Source organism: Melanerpes formicivorus, unplaced genomic scaffold (assembly GCF_026170545.1).
Source record: "Melanerpes formicivorus ecotype bairdi unplaced genomic scaffold, bMelFor1.0.p_v2 SCAF_17, whole genome shotgun sequence".
NCBI lineage: Eukaryota > Metazoa > Chordata > Aves > Piciformes > Picidae > Melanerpes > Melanerpes formicivorus.
The window spans coordinates 14,466,968-14,480,118 of NW_027142369.1; the positions used below are offsets into that span (position 1 = coordinate 14,466,968).

General features: G+C 46.4%; 1 long non-coding RNA gene across 1 annotated transcript; it reads right to left on the reverse strand.

Annotated features, from left to right (window-relative positions):
- Window positions 1-4,822: 4,822 nt before the first annotated feature.
- LOC137446441 (uncharacterized) lies at window positions 4,823-12,462 on the reverse strand. The gene is made up of 4 exons (XR_010988653.1): window positions 11,941-12,462; window positions 11,566-11,690; window positions 10,335-10,433; window positions 4,823-5,285 (listed from the first exon to the last, which is right to left on the reverse strand). It is a non-coding gene; the product is annotated as an uncharacterized lncRNA (long non-coding RNA).
- Between the last annotated feature and the right edge of the window lie 689 nt (window positions 12,463-13,151).

Here is a 13,151-nt window from a genome sequence, read left to right on the forward strand (position 1 = left end):
TAGCCAGGTGGGGGTTGGTCTCTTCTCCCAGGCAACCAGCACCAGAACAAGAGGACGCAGTCTCAAGCTCTGCCAGGGGAGGTTTAGACTGGATGTTAGGAAGAAATTCTTCACAGAAAGAGTGATTTGCCATTGGAATGGGCTGCCCAGGGAGGTGGTGGAGTCACCATCACTGGAGGTGCTTGGTGCCATGGTTTAGTTGATTAGATGGTGTTGGGTGATGGGTTGGATGCAATGATCTGGTCCTGTCCTATTCTATTCTATTCTATTCTAGTCTAGTCTAGTCTAGTCTAGTCTAGTCTAGTCTAACTTCCTGAAAGGAGGTTGGAGTGAGGCAGGGGTTAGTCTCTTCTGTCAAAGCATAAGTGACAGGACAAAAGGAAATGGCCTGAAGTTGCACCAGGTGAGGTTTAGGTTGGACATTAGGAAAAATGTCTTTGCCAAAAGGGGTGTTAAGTCCTGGAATAGGCTGCCCAGCGCAGTGGTGGAGTGTCCATCCCTGAAGGGATTTAAAAGAAGTGGAAGAAGTGTAAATGTGGTGCTGAGGGACAAGGTTTAGTGATGGACTTAGTAGAGGTATGTTAACAGTTGGACTTGAGGATCTTAAAGGTCTCTTCCAACCAAAACAATTCCATGATTCTCTGAATTCACCAAGAGAGGAGCAGCGATCTTCCAAGACCTATCCCACTTGGGGCTGGGAGAGGAGGACAGAGACCTTTTCTGCACTGAAGAAAGCAGAAGAAAAGACAATTCTGGAAAACCTAACCTGGCTCTATGTATACCACGTTTTGGTGACATTGATCTGGGGCAGAAGGTGGAATGCTCATCTCCCAGCCTTAATACATGACCCCACCAGCTCTCAGGCTGGATGTAGAACCCCTCCTTAAGCCTCAGTAGTAGTAAATTAGGTGTTGCAGCCTAAATCCTCTTAAAAGCAGCATGCACTGACTCACCTGACGCAGAAGGCAGTGATCACCAGGCAATGGGGGACAAGGGCTGAGAGGAAGAATGTGTTTAATCCTCTGGCGTGAGCTACAACAGGGGATAGATGCAGCTGAAGGGGAAAAGAAGCATCTGGGTGCTAGAGAAAACACTGGGAAATAGAATTATAGAATAGAAATGTGGAATTGTTTGGGTTAGAAAAGACCTTTAAGATCATCAAGTCCAACTGTTAACATAACACTGCCAAGTCCACCACTAAACCACGTCCATTAGCACCACATCTACGTATCTTAAATCCTTCCAGAAATGGGGACTCCACCCCTTCCATGGGCAGCTTGTTACAGGGCTTCACAACCCTTTTTGGGAAGAATTTTTTCCTTATGTCCAACCTAAACCTCCCCTGGTACAGCTTGAGGCCCTTTCTTCTTGCCCCTGCAAGAAGAGACCAACAGCCTTGGTTGGCTGGCATGGGAAGCATTGCTCACATTCAATCTGTTTAGCCACTGTTATGGGGTTGCTTTGAGAAGACCCCATTTAATCTCTGCAAACAGCATCATGTTGTGCTGGGAGTGTACTGGCATCTGCCTCTCCAGTGATGTCTGCTCTGCCCTGTGCACTTGATGAGTTGGCTCACAGGGACCCCAGGGAAACAGAGTCAACAAAATAAATCAACTTAACTAATGGCTCTCAAAAAAAGCATCCCCGGCCAATGTATCACAGGCTGCTCTCATGCCTGGCGATGCACAGAGAATCAGTGACAAAGAGGAGATGAGGAAGAAGAGAATGAAAAAGATGCTCCAGCTCACATGCTAGAGTTCAGATGGGTCTGCAGCAAGATTCCTGAGTGGCTCTGGGCCCCTCTTCATGCACACTAACACCCCTTAAGTGCCTGCCAGTGAGGTAACTCCCTGGATGGCCATATCTCATACCTTCATGTCATGTTCACCTGCAATGATCACATTTTTTAAACCATTTGCAGCCAGCAATGAAAGCAGCTTGTTGTAGGACTTGAATCTGACTAAAGCTGTGATGGAAGCAGATGGCCCTGATGAAACAAGACACTGATCCCTACGGAGGCACCATTCAACATAGATGCTCGACTCCCTGGCTCCAGCAGCTTCAAGACAGGCTTGGAGATGTGCATTAGCACACACCAGTGAGGAAATTGCTTCCCTAACTACCCCTCTCAAGCAGTGCTCTTTGGAAGCCCAGTTCCAACTCAAGACATGTGTCATCAGCACTGATACTGAGGCAGTTTTCCTACTTAATTATTAATAATGAAGCGTGCCCGGTGCTGACAGAGCGATGGTAATTTAAGGAGAATTTCCTTAAAGGAGAGTGGGAGAGTTGCCAGGGTGGGTGAGGTTTCAGATATAGCCAGGATGCTGGGGTGGAGGAAAATCTTCACAATCTTACCTGATAAAATGGCAGGGGGTCCAGGCATGAAAGGCAAACAGAAGGGAAAACAGCTCACACTGATCACAGAATGGTTTGGGTTACAAGAGTCCTTTAAAGGTCATCTAGTCCAAGACCCCCTGCTATGGACATGTTCAGCTAGACAAAGTTGCTCAAAGATATGTCTGTCCTGGCCTTGGACACTTCAGGGTTGGAGCATCCACATCTTCTCCAGGCAACCTATTCTAGTGTCTCACCACACTCACAGTAAATGATTTCTTCCCACTATCTAATCTAATCTAATTCTCCCCTCTTTCAGTTTAAAACCATCGCCCCTTGTCCTACACTCCCTGATAGTCCCTCCTCATCTTTCCTATAGCCCACTTCAAATATTGGTACACCACTATAAACTCTTCCTGGAGCCTTCTCTTCTCCAGGCTGAACAGCTTCAACTCTCTCAGCCTGTCCTCACAGCAGAGGGCTTCCAGCCCTCCTATCATTTTTGCAGCCTCCTCTTGACTTGCTCCAACAGGTCTAGGTCCTTCTTCTGTTGGGTACCCCAGAGCTAGACACAGTACTCTAGGTGGGGTATCACCAGAGTAGAGTAGAGGGGCAGGATCACCTCCCTTGACCTGCTGGGAGAGGGGCACCACATGCTTAGTAGGTAGGATGGGTTTGGCAAAGGAGATTCAGTCTCAGTCATGCCCTTTACACCACCCTTGGCACTCTCACCATCCCAGGCCACTTGCCTGCCCCGAATGCTCCTGCTCACCTTGGTATGGAGGCTGATTCTCAGGAGTCCTCAGGGGAGCTTCATAAATGAAGGCTGTCTATGAAGGGTTAACAGCAAAATGGATAATTGCAGCCCCAGTTCCCTGATGAACCAGGCTACTCCATATATTCCAAACTCAACTATTCTAGCTCATCTCCAGCCACCACCCAGCAGAACACAGTCACCGTTTCCCCAAGGAGCCTGGCATGGGGAGTGGGGAACCCTGTCAGCTCTGCTAAAATTCCTCAGCGCTGCTCCTTCTGTCTTCATGGATATCAACAAGCTTCTCTGAAAGAGGTGGGAAAAGAAGGAAAGAAAAGGAGAAGAAAGGTTGCCCAGACATCTGGTGGAGGTCCCATCACTGGAGACATTCAAGATCAAACTTGGCAGGACACTAAGCTGATGGAGTTGGAGATGCCCTTGCTCACTACAGAGGGGTTGGACAAGATGACCTTCGAGGGTCCCTTCCAACCCAGTGCAATCTGTGATCCTATGATTCTAAGATTCTCATGGAAATGAGGAGACAGAAAAAGGAGATAAAAACACCTTATGAGATCAGATTTGTGTGGGCAGGGTCATGCAGCAGGACCAAAGTCCACCTCCAAATTGTGCTACAAAGGATTATGTTGTTCCAAATAAAGAGACATTCCAAAGACTGCAAATCACCCCTACTCTTGTGCCTTAAAGGACTCCTTTGGAGACACATGGCTTTTGATCAAAAAATACTGGATATGTCTTTGGGTTTGCCTTGTATGGATTGCTCTGCAGCAGAGACCACCACATAGTTAACATACAAGATCATGGGTTATGTTCCAGTGTAGATGGCTGTGGTTAGAACTGGTTTCTGACTCCAGGGCAAAGCTTTACAATGTCACAGAATGGTTAGGGTTAGGATGATCTCTGAAGATCATCCAATCCAACCCCGCTGCTAAAGCAGGGTCACCTAGAGCAGGTTGCCTAAGAGCACAATGTCCAGGTGGGTTTGGAATCTCTCCAGAGCAGGAGACTCCACAACCTCTCTGGGCAGCCTACTCTAGGAACCTGGCACCCTCACAGAAAAGAATATTTTTCCCCATGTTTAGGTGGAACTTCCTGGGTTCCAGTTTGTGCCCACTGCCCCTTGTCCTGTCCCTGGGCACCACTGGAAAGAGTCTGGCCCCATCTTCTTGACATCCATCCTTGAGATACTGATAAGCATTCATAAGACATTAAATGACCTATTGATCCCACCGCTACCAGCATCCAGCCATCTCTCCACCCCCCAACTTCCCCTGCACCACCTCTTTCAGTAGCCTTCAGACAGTGCAGGACAAGGGAAACACAGGGTGTGCTGGAGGACATTGTTTTCATGCGACTCCTCAGAGGATAAACTATGTGCAGCAACCAGGAATGTTTAAGGACACTACTGAAAATGTAGCCTAATGGAGGTCCACCTATTCCAGTCAGCTACAGCAGATATATTCAGAGTGGGATAGTAGAGCCCAGCATTGCTGAGGTTTCACCTAGTTGCAGGAGCAGGCCAAAGTGCAGAGAAACCTGCACATTGCTACCTTGCCTGTCAAACCAAACAGAATGAAACACTGCTGATGGTACAACCCTGCTAAGCCTGGAAATTTCAGAGTCCGTGAGGTGCTATGAAGTAAGTGTCTAATGGGTTACTGCAAGTAGATTCAACAGTCAGATCATGGCAACACCAAGGTAGAGATTGCTAAAATGAAGGATACAAATGACAAGGTATGTCACAGGGTCAAGAGTCCTTTATATTGTCAGAACGGGAGAAACTACAATGATTTGTTAATGATGGAGCTGTTGGACTTGGTGGAGACTTCTTCATTCAGAAGCTGGTGCTGAAAGGCAAAACTGAGAGCTGGCAGATTTAGTTACACATTTTCATGTCTCATTTCTGGGAAGATACTTAAAAGATTGAAAGACTGGGACAGCTAAAGCTGTGCTTAAAAGTGAATCCACCAGGTCTTGGCAAACATCTTTCTTTTGGTCCTATAGTAAGATGTAAAGGTGACTTCTTGTGTTGTTCAAGCTGTCCCAGAAGAGGAAGGTTTGGATGATGCTGCAGCTGCTCCAGCCAGGGTTTGGTAGTGACCACCCAGGAGGAAGCTGATATTCAGACAAAAGGCAGCAGCTGGGTTATCACTCTTGTCTCCATGCATGGCAGCACCTGGTGAAGAACACTGCTTTTCAGGCTGTCGCACACCATAAATCACTGCCTGGTTCTTACTTTGATCAATGCAATGTGCCACCATTGAGAGAGTCTGCTAACCTTGGCCCTGAGAACACATGGCACCTGACCTGCTTGGGGCTTCCTGCTCATGGTGATTATCCTCAGCCTTACAGCCAGCAGCAGCCCACCTCAGCCTTCCTACAAGTTGCTGTATTTTGAGTTTGTGGTCTAAATGCTTTCCCTACAGGGAAAACCTATGAAATCAAAGAACCTAAGGAATGGGAGACCACAATCAGTTTTGTGCATGGTGTCTGTGCTGCATTTGACAGCCAAGAAGCAACAGACCATCTTGGCCCTTGTGGCTGTGCTGGGTTACACCCATCCTCGATGATGGGGGCTGAAAAATAAAAAAGAACCCAGCCCCCAGGTGGACAAAAGAAACTTGATCCAGGTGGGCAGAGAGAGAGACTTGGTTTTCCCTCTCCCAGGAGGAGGGGTGCCCCCTGGGTCAAAGGTGGTCTATTCCATTCCCCCTTCTTGTCCCGCAAGCCTATTTATGGAGAGACACATCTGAACTCTTCCTCCAGAGAGGTCATCTACCGCTCCTGCTTTCCTGCACTGACCACGTGGTAGGGACCTACTTTCCAAGCTGCATCCATGCTTTCTAAAGACCTGAATCCACTTGCATCCAGGCAATACAAGGCCATCTGGGCTTGGTTTTGTATATTTTTCTATTTATCCTTACCCTATACCTTTGTAACTTCCCCTGTTACTGCTATATATATGCACACTTTGTTAAAAAAATTACCTCTTTTACTTCCAAATCGATTCCAGGCTATTTCTTTTCATGAATTTACCTCTCCTTTCCCCTACCTGATTTGTTTTTATGTTACCAGGAAAGGGAGGGGGGAGGAATCTCTACCTGTTACCATTTGGGCTTTTATACTATGGGTAAAGCTCAAGCCAGCACAGTGGCCAAGAAGACCAATGGAGTCCTGGGATGCATCAAGGAGAATGTGACAAGCAGGTTGAGGGAGGTTCTCCTTCCCCTTTACTCTGTCCTAGTGAGGCCTCATCTGTAGTATTGTATTGGGGTATTCTATGATTGTGTCCATTTCTGGGCTCCCAGTTCAGTAAGGGCAGGGAACTGCTGGAAAGGGTACAGCAAAGGACTACAAAGATGATTCAGGGACTAGAACTAGTCTGAGGAGGCATCTCATCAGTGCGTACAAGTACTTCAAGGGTGGGTGTCAGGAGGATAGGACCTGACTCTTTCCAGTGGTGGCCAGTGACAGAACAAGAGGTAACAGGCATAAACTTGAACATAGGAAGTTCTATCTAAACATGAGGAGGAACTTCTTCATGTTGATGGTGCTGGAGCACTGGAACAAGCTGCCCAGAGAGTCTCCATCTCAGGAGTCATTCAAAGCCTGCCTGGACACCGTCCTGTACATCCTGCTCTAGGTGAACCTGCTCTAGCAGTGGAGTTAGGACTAGATGATCTCCAGGGGGTCTCTTCCAACCCCTATCATTCTGTGATCTCAAGGTTAGTTCTGGTGGCAGGATACATGATGACCCCTGGTAGTTCTCTAGGGTCTCATGGACTCCAAACTCAATAGCATCTGCATAGTTTAAAGGAAAAACAGAAGAGGAACAACTATCAAACTAATTCACAGGTTAGCAAACCTCCCTCTAGCCTGGTTGTTAAAATATTGCTCACAAGGAGCTGATAGACACTGAAATAAATAGCATTGTAAGAGCGCTAAGTGATGCATTAAGACTTCTCACCAGTCCCCTGACTACAGGAGTCTGCCAAGAAATATTAGATGTGAAGTGGCTATGCAGTGAGAGAGGATAAAATATGAGTAACCATCAAAGCCCCTCATCTAATGAAGACAAAAAGCTGGAGGAGGCATCTAAAACCTAGAAAAGCTTTCTAGGTACAAATCTTCTGCTGATCACAATCTGGTCCAGTCACCAGTGGTGTTCCCCAGGGCTCAGTACTGGGGCTTGTTTTCTTTAACAACTTTATTAATGATCTGGGTGAGGAGATCAAGGGCACCCTCAGCAAGTTTGCAGGCAACACTAAGCTGGAAGTGATTACTGATCAGGTTGAGGATATGAAGCCCCTACAGAGTGACCTGAACTGGCTGGATTGATGAGTTGAGGCCAGTGGGATGAGGTCCAAGAAAGCCAAGCAATGGGTCCTGAACTGGGGTCACAACAACCCTATGAACACTTGGGGCAAGAGTGGCTGGAAACTGCCCAGCAAAAAAGGACCTGGGGGTGTTGGTTGACAGCCAGCGTGTGCCCAAGTGGCCACAAAGACCATCAGCATCCTGGCCTGGATGAGTAATAGTGTGGCCAGTAGGACCAGAAAAGTGATTGTCCTCCTGCAGTCAGTATCGGTGAGGCCACACCTTGAGTATTGTGTCCAACTTTGGGGCCTTTACTAAAAGGAGGAGGTTCAGAGTGTGTCCACAGAAGGGCAACAAAGCTGATGAAGGGTCTAGAGCATAAATCTTGTGGAATGACTGAGGAAACTGGGATTGTTCAGTCTAGAGAAAAGGAGGCTGAGGGGCTACCTTCTGGTTCTCTACAACTACCTGAAAGGAGGCTGCAGCCAGATGGGGGTTGGTATCTTCTCTCAAGTCACAAGTGATAGGATGAAAGGAGATGGCCTCAGGTTGCACCAGGGGAGGTTTAGAGAAACTTCTTCACTGAAAGGTTTCTCAAATCCTGGAACGGGCTGCCCAGAGAGGTGGTTGAATCCTCATCCTTGTAAGTGTTTAAAAGACACACAGATGTGGTGCTGAGGGACATGGTTTAGCACCAGACTTGGTAAAGTTAGGTAGTGTTTAGACATGGTGGTTTTAAAGGTCTTTTCCAAACAAAACCATTCTGATTCTATGATACCAGGACACTGTAGACTGACGATATAAAACACAGGTGCAACTAATTGTCCAGATAACTATGGCTGGTCTCACAGAGGTAATTCTGGGATTTACTCAGTTCTCAAGAGCACCTGGACACTGTACAGACAGGATGAAAATGTTCTGACTCCTCATGTCACAACTACGGCAAACATCAAGCCTATGGCTGCGAGGAGTGCATGTGTAGGGAGGAGGAAAAGGAGGCTTTGAGTTTCCCTGAACCCTGGTGAAGGCTCAGTAACCTCAGCCTGGATTCATAATGTCACTGCTTCTTCAAAATACTATTGGAGAAACAGAAAGAATCCTCAACTTTGGACCTCAGATTCAGCTGAAGACATAATGCAGTCTGAAGACTATGTTATACTATTCTAAATCATTCCCATTATGAGATGGCACAATTAAAGCAAGAACTCTCCCACCTCAGTCACAGCAGCATCCACACAAAGGTGCTTTTTGCACATTCCTACAAATTTATGGAACCAAAGTACTGGAAGCCCCTTTTTACAGGTATAACCATCCCTGCACTATGTGCTCCTGCCTCTCTGCATCACTGACACGTAGTATGAGGGAATAACAGTAAGACAGAAACAATGTGTAGAGCCACCTAAGTGGCTCTGCATTGTTCACCAGAAACTTTGAGCTCCTCTATGGTCACCAGCTGGGCAAAACATAGAATCATAGAATGAATCACAGAATGCACTGGGTTGGAAGGCACCTTTAAGGTCATCTAGTCTAACCCCCCCCTGCAGTCAGCAGGGACATTCCACGGTAGTGGCTTGCACTACTTTAGAGAGTGGAGGCAAGGCAGGGAGCAGGGTTTGGCTGTTTTGGGGAAACCCTGTGAAGCATGAGCACTTGGTTGTGGCCTGAGGGCTGTACTCAGGTATGCATTTGCATCAAGAGGCCACTGTGTGCCATCAAAACAGCATTAAATTGTTAAGAATGCTAAAGTTCTCCTGAAATATAACCTTGATCCTGTTTTGTTCTTTGCCCTTCCTGCCCAGCATGCTCCGGCAAGGCAACACTGAGCCTCCCTAAAGGCCGAGTTCAGAGGAGGACTTTTGCTGCATCAGATAAAATTCAGCTATTCCTGGCATTAATTACATTAGCTATAAACATACAGGACACCAGGGACAACCTCTGTAGGGGCTGTACATCCGCTGCAGCAACAGAGGCCAGTCCTTGTTTGTTCTGGGTATCAGGACAACCGAGCAAATGGTGACTGGTGGCCAGTTACTGTAAAGATTTCCCAGTTACACACATCAACCCCCGACCTCTTCCACCTGCCAGACCTCACAGTGCTTCAAGGGGGCACAAAGGGACTGACCAATACAGGAACTAGCATGAAAAACTCAGCTCCTGATTCCTGTCTCCTTTTACCATGTTTAAGGTTTGAAGTTTGATGTTAGCAAGTAAATGAACTGTTTTAATCAGATTCCCACACAGAAGGTTGTCTTAACACTGAGCACAATGTGCACATGGGTTCTCACCAGTGGCCATCCTCAGTGGTAGTGCTGAGACTTTATAGGATCTGTAGTAGAACGTTGCACCTCTTTAACCTACAAGAAGTAGGGGTCAGGGCATTAGCCAATTTTCTAAGTTCCTTATGGGAATTCTGAATTCCTCATGGGAATATGAAGACCATTTGAAGATGAACTGACCTCACTTGTTGTCCTCCCATTGTTTGTCCTCTGCTTGGAGAGGGCAGGTAGGGAGGAAGGCAGATCACAGAACCACAGAATCAACCAGGTTGGAAAAGACCTCAGAGATCATCAAGTCCAACCTATTACCTAACAGTAGCTTTCTTTACAAAAGGAAGATGTCCACATCATAGTCAATTGGCATTTGGAAAAACACCTTGGGACAGCCCTAAAATAAAACCATTTAGTTTGATCAACTCATTTCAAAGCCTCAGCTCTGATTACAGCTGATAAACCCAAGCAGTGAAGTACCTCCCACTTCTCTTCTGCAGCAAAAATCATTGCAGATTTGTAATACCCAAATGCTACTGAAAAGAAGCAGGTCTTGTTGCCAGAAGTCTGCCTAATGTTCCCTAATGTCACCAAGTCCATAAACATCATCTATAGTAAGTGAGAGAGGAACATTACATTACCTCTGTTACAACAGGGCGATAGAGCAGAACCGCCTCTGTATATTCTGTGGTTTGGTGGGTCAGAGGAAGGTTTTATTTCTCTCTTGGAGCCTTGAATCCCTGTTTTAAGACAAGCAAGGGACACAAAAAGCAGCTTTAGAGCTGATCTTGTTACTCCTCACCTGATCTATAATTTGAGATGGCTTCTTAGAAGAAGGGCAAATGTAATAAGGCAGCAACTGTATTTTTTATAACTGTAAGTGAGGTCTTTGATTTGGGCCAGCAAGGAAGCCTGTTAGATCCAATAAAGCAACTGAGCATCTCTGGAAAACACTATTAAAAGAACATGAAACAAATGAAAAGCTGGGACAGGCTAAGTGGTAAATACCTGGCCTGGCAGGTCAGCATGGCTACATCCTGCTTGCCATTATTATTTAATAGTGGCATCGACTGCCTGGAGGATGAGACAGGCCAGGCAATTCTCTGGGGGACTGACTTGAACACCATTCCACCCTGCCATTAAACAGGCCCAGAAGCTTGAACCACATTGTCTTGGGAAATGTTAATTGATTTAATGTCAGGGACTAGTCTGGTCAAGCAGTAAACATCACCTCTTTGAACATCTTTGTGGGCAAATCAAGACCCTCCTAACTATCAAGCAGTGCCCAACTGCAGGTTAGGACCAGCATGGCATTAACCTGCTCCTCTGGAATAACCAGTTGTGTAGCCACAATCCCACATGCTGGTATGATAAGATGTCCATATGGAAACAGCTACTGATGTGGCCCAGGCCCTCTGGGTCTTCATATTCATCTTTCTGAGAGAATCATCATAGAACCATCATCAGCCCACAGCAGAGGAGCCCACAGGGGCTTAAAATAATTGACACCAGCTCTCCATGTCACAACAGTGACACGCAGATATGAAGAGAAGTCTGAAGATTAATTATTTCCACCATCACCATGCCAGCTGCTCCCCTTTAACAGCAGAACAAGGCCAGTGACACAAAGAGGCTAAACTCAGTAACTACCTCCAGCAGGTATGTGGCAACCAAGCCAGCAAAGCTCAGTGCAAGACCATACAGAAAGGAAAGATCATTTTTAAGTCTGATTTCACCCACTCACTCTTTCATGCTTATTCTTGCACATTCACACTCTCAATAGCACCAAGACACACATGTCCAAGGGACCCATAGCAACACATTGGACTGGATGCATGCATTCAGAGGTGTGCACAAAAGCCTAAGTTATACCTCTGGGTATGTTGTCCCATATTCTCAAACATCATCTTTTCCCCAGCTTTCTTCCTGAAGTCTGTTTATTTTGCTTAGAGAGCAATTCACATATTCTCTTGCTCTGAATTTTCTAAGCTTCTCCACTGCATTTAATTAAAAAAAGAAAAAAGAAAGGAAAAAAAAAAAAAAAGAAGTTGTTATCTTTATCTTACTATTTATGGTTGGACTCAAAGACCTTGAAAGTCTTTTTCAACCTAAATGATTCTATGATCATGCCCTCTGTGATTCACCCTGAGTGGTGAAGACACTATGATATTGAGTCTTTACACTCTCTCTTAATTCAGGCAGCTCCGGGGCTACTTGAATTCCTCCACATCTGCATAATGTTCTTACCTGAGGTATGGCCTTGCTGCCACCAGCACTCATTCCTTCTGCTATAACATTCTTCTCTGCTCTCCTCTGGCTGTTCTTGCACACACCATTCTCTGTCATGATGATTTCCACACAGAATCATCTGTCTTCCAAAGGTCTCTGCAAGCACTGAGCAGTCCCCACAGACACCTAGGTATTTAATTCCTGTTTGATATACAGTGCAAAAGGAAGGCTGATCTGGCTGGCAGTTAATTCCCAAGTTGTCTCTGGCAAGGAAGGTCACTTTACATACACCTGATAAATTGTCTTACAAACAGCCTGCTGATCACTGGCTGGAAATCTGTGGCTTCATCCATCAATCTCCAGTTTCTGTCTGTCTTCATAAATAAGCATTACTCTTTCCACCACTACCACCTAAATCTTCTCAGAGGCAACTGCTAGGAGTTTGGAAGCATAGTCATGGCAAAACAAACAAACAAACAAAATTGACTGATGGAAAGATGAATACCTTGCACATAATCAAAGAATGGTGGGAGAGTTGGAAGGGACCTTGCAAGATCATCTAGTCCAACCCCTCTGCTAAAGCAGGGTCACCCACAGCAGGTTACACAGGATCACAATGCACAGGTGGGTTTGGAATCTCTCCAGGGAAGGAGACACAACCTCCCTGGGCAGCCTGCTCCAGGGCTCCAGCACCCACACAGCAATGAAGTTTTTCCTCCTGTTCAGATGGAATCACCTGGGTCCCAGTTTGTGCCGCTTGCTCCTTGTCCTATTGCTGGGCACCACTGAAGAGTCTGGCCCCATCCTCTCTACTTCTATCCTTTAGATATTGGTGAGCATTGAGAAGGTCCCCTCTTAAGCTGCTTTTCTCCAGGCTAAACAGCCCCAGGTCTCTCAGTCTTTTGTCCTCACAGAGATGATCCACTCCCTTCAGTATTTTTGTAGCTTCTGTTGGATGCTCTCCAGTAGTTCCCTGTTTCTTGATCTGGGGAGCCCGTAACTGTAAACGGCACTGACCCCTAGGGAACACCATGAGCTACAGGCCTCCAACTAGGCTCTGCACCACTGATTATAACCCTTTGACCAGGGAAAGTTTCTTCATCGTTTTGGAGGCATGCAGCACCTTGAGTGTACTTTGCACCAGCAGCACCCTCAAAATGCTGCAAGACAGGGCAGCTGAATAGCCTGGAGCAAGGCTTTCTGTCCAAGACGGAGCAGCTGTCCTGGAG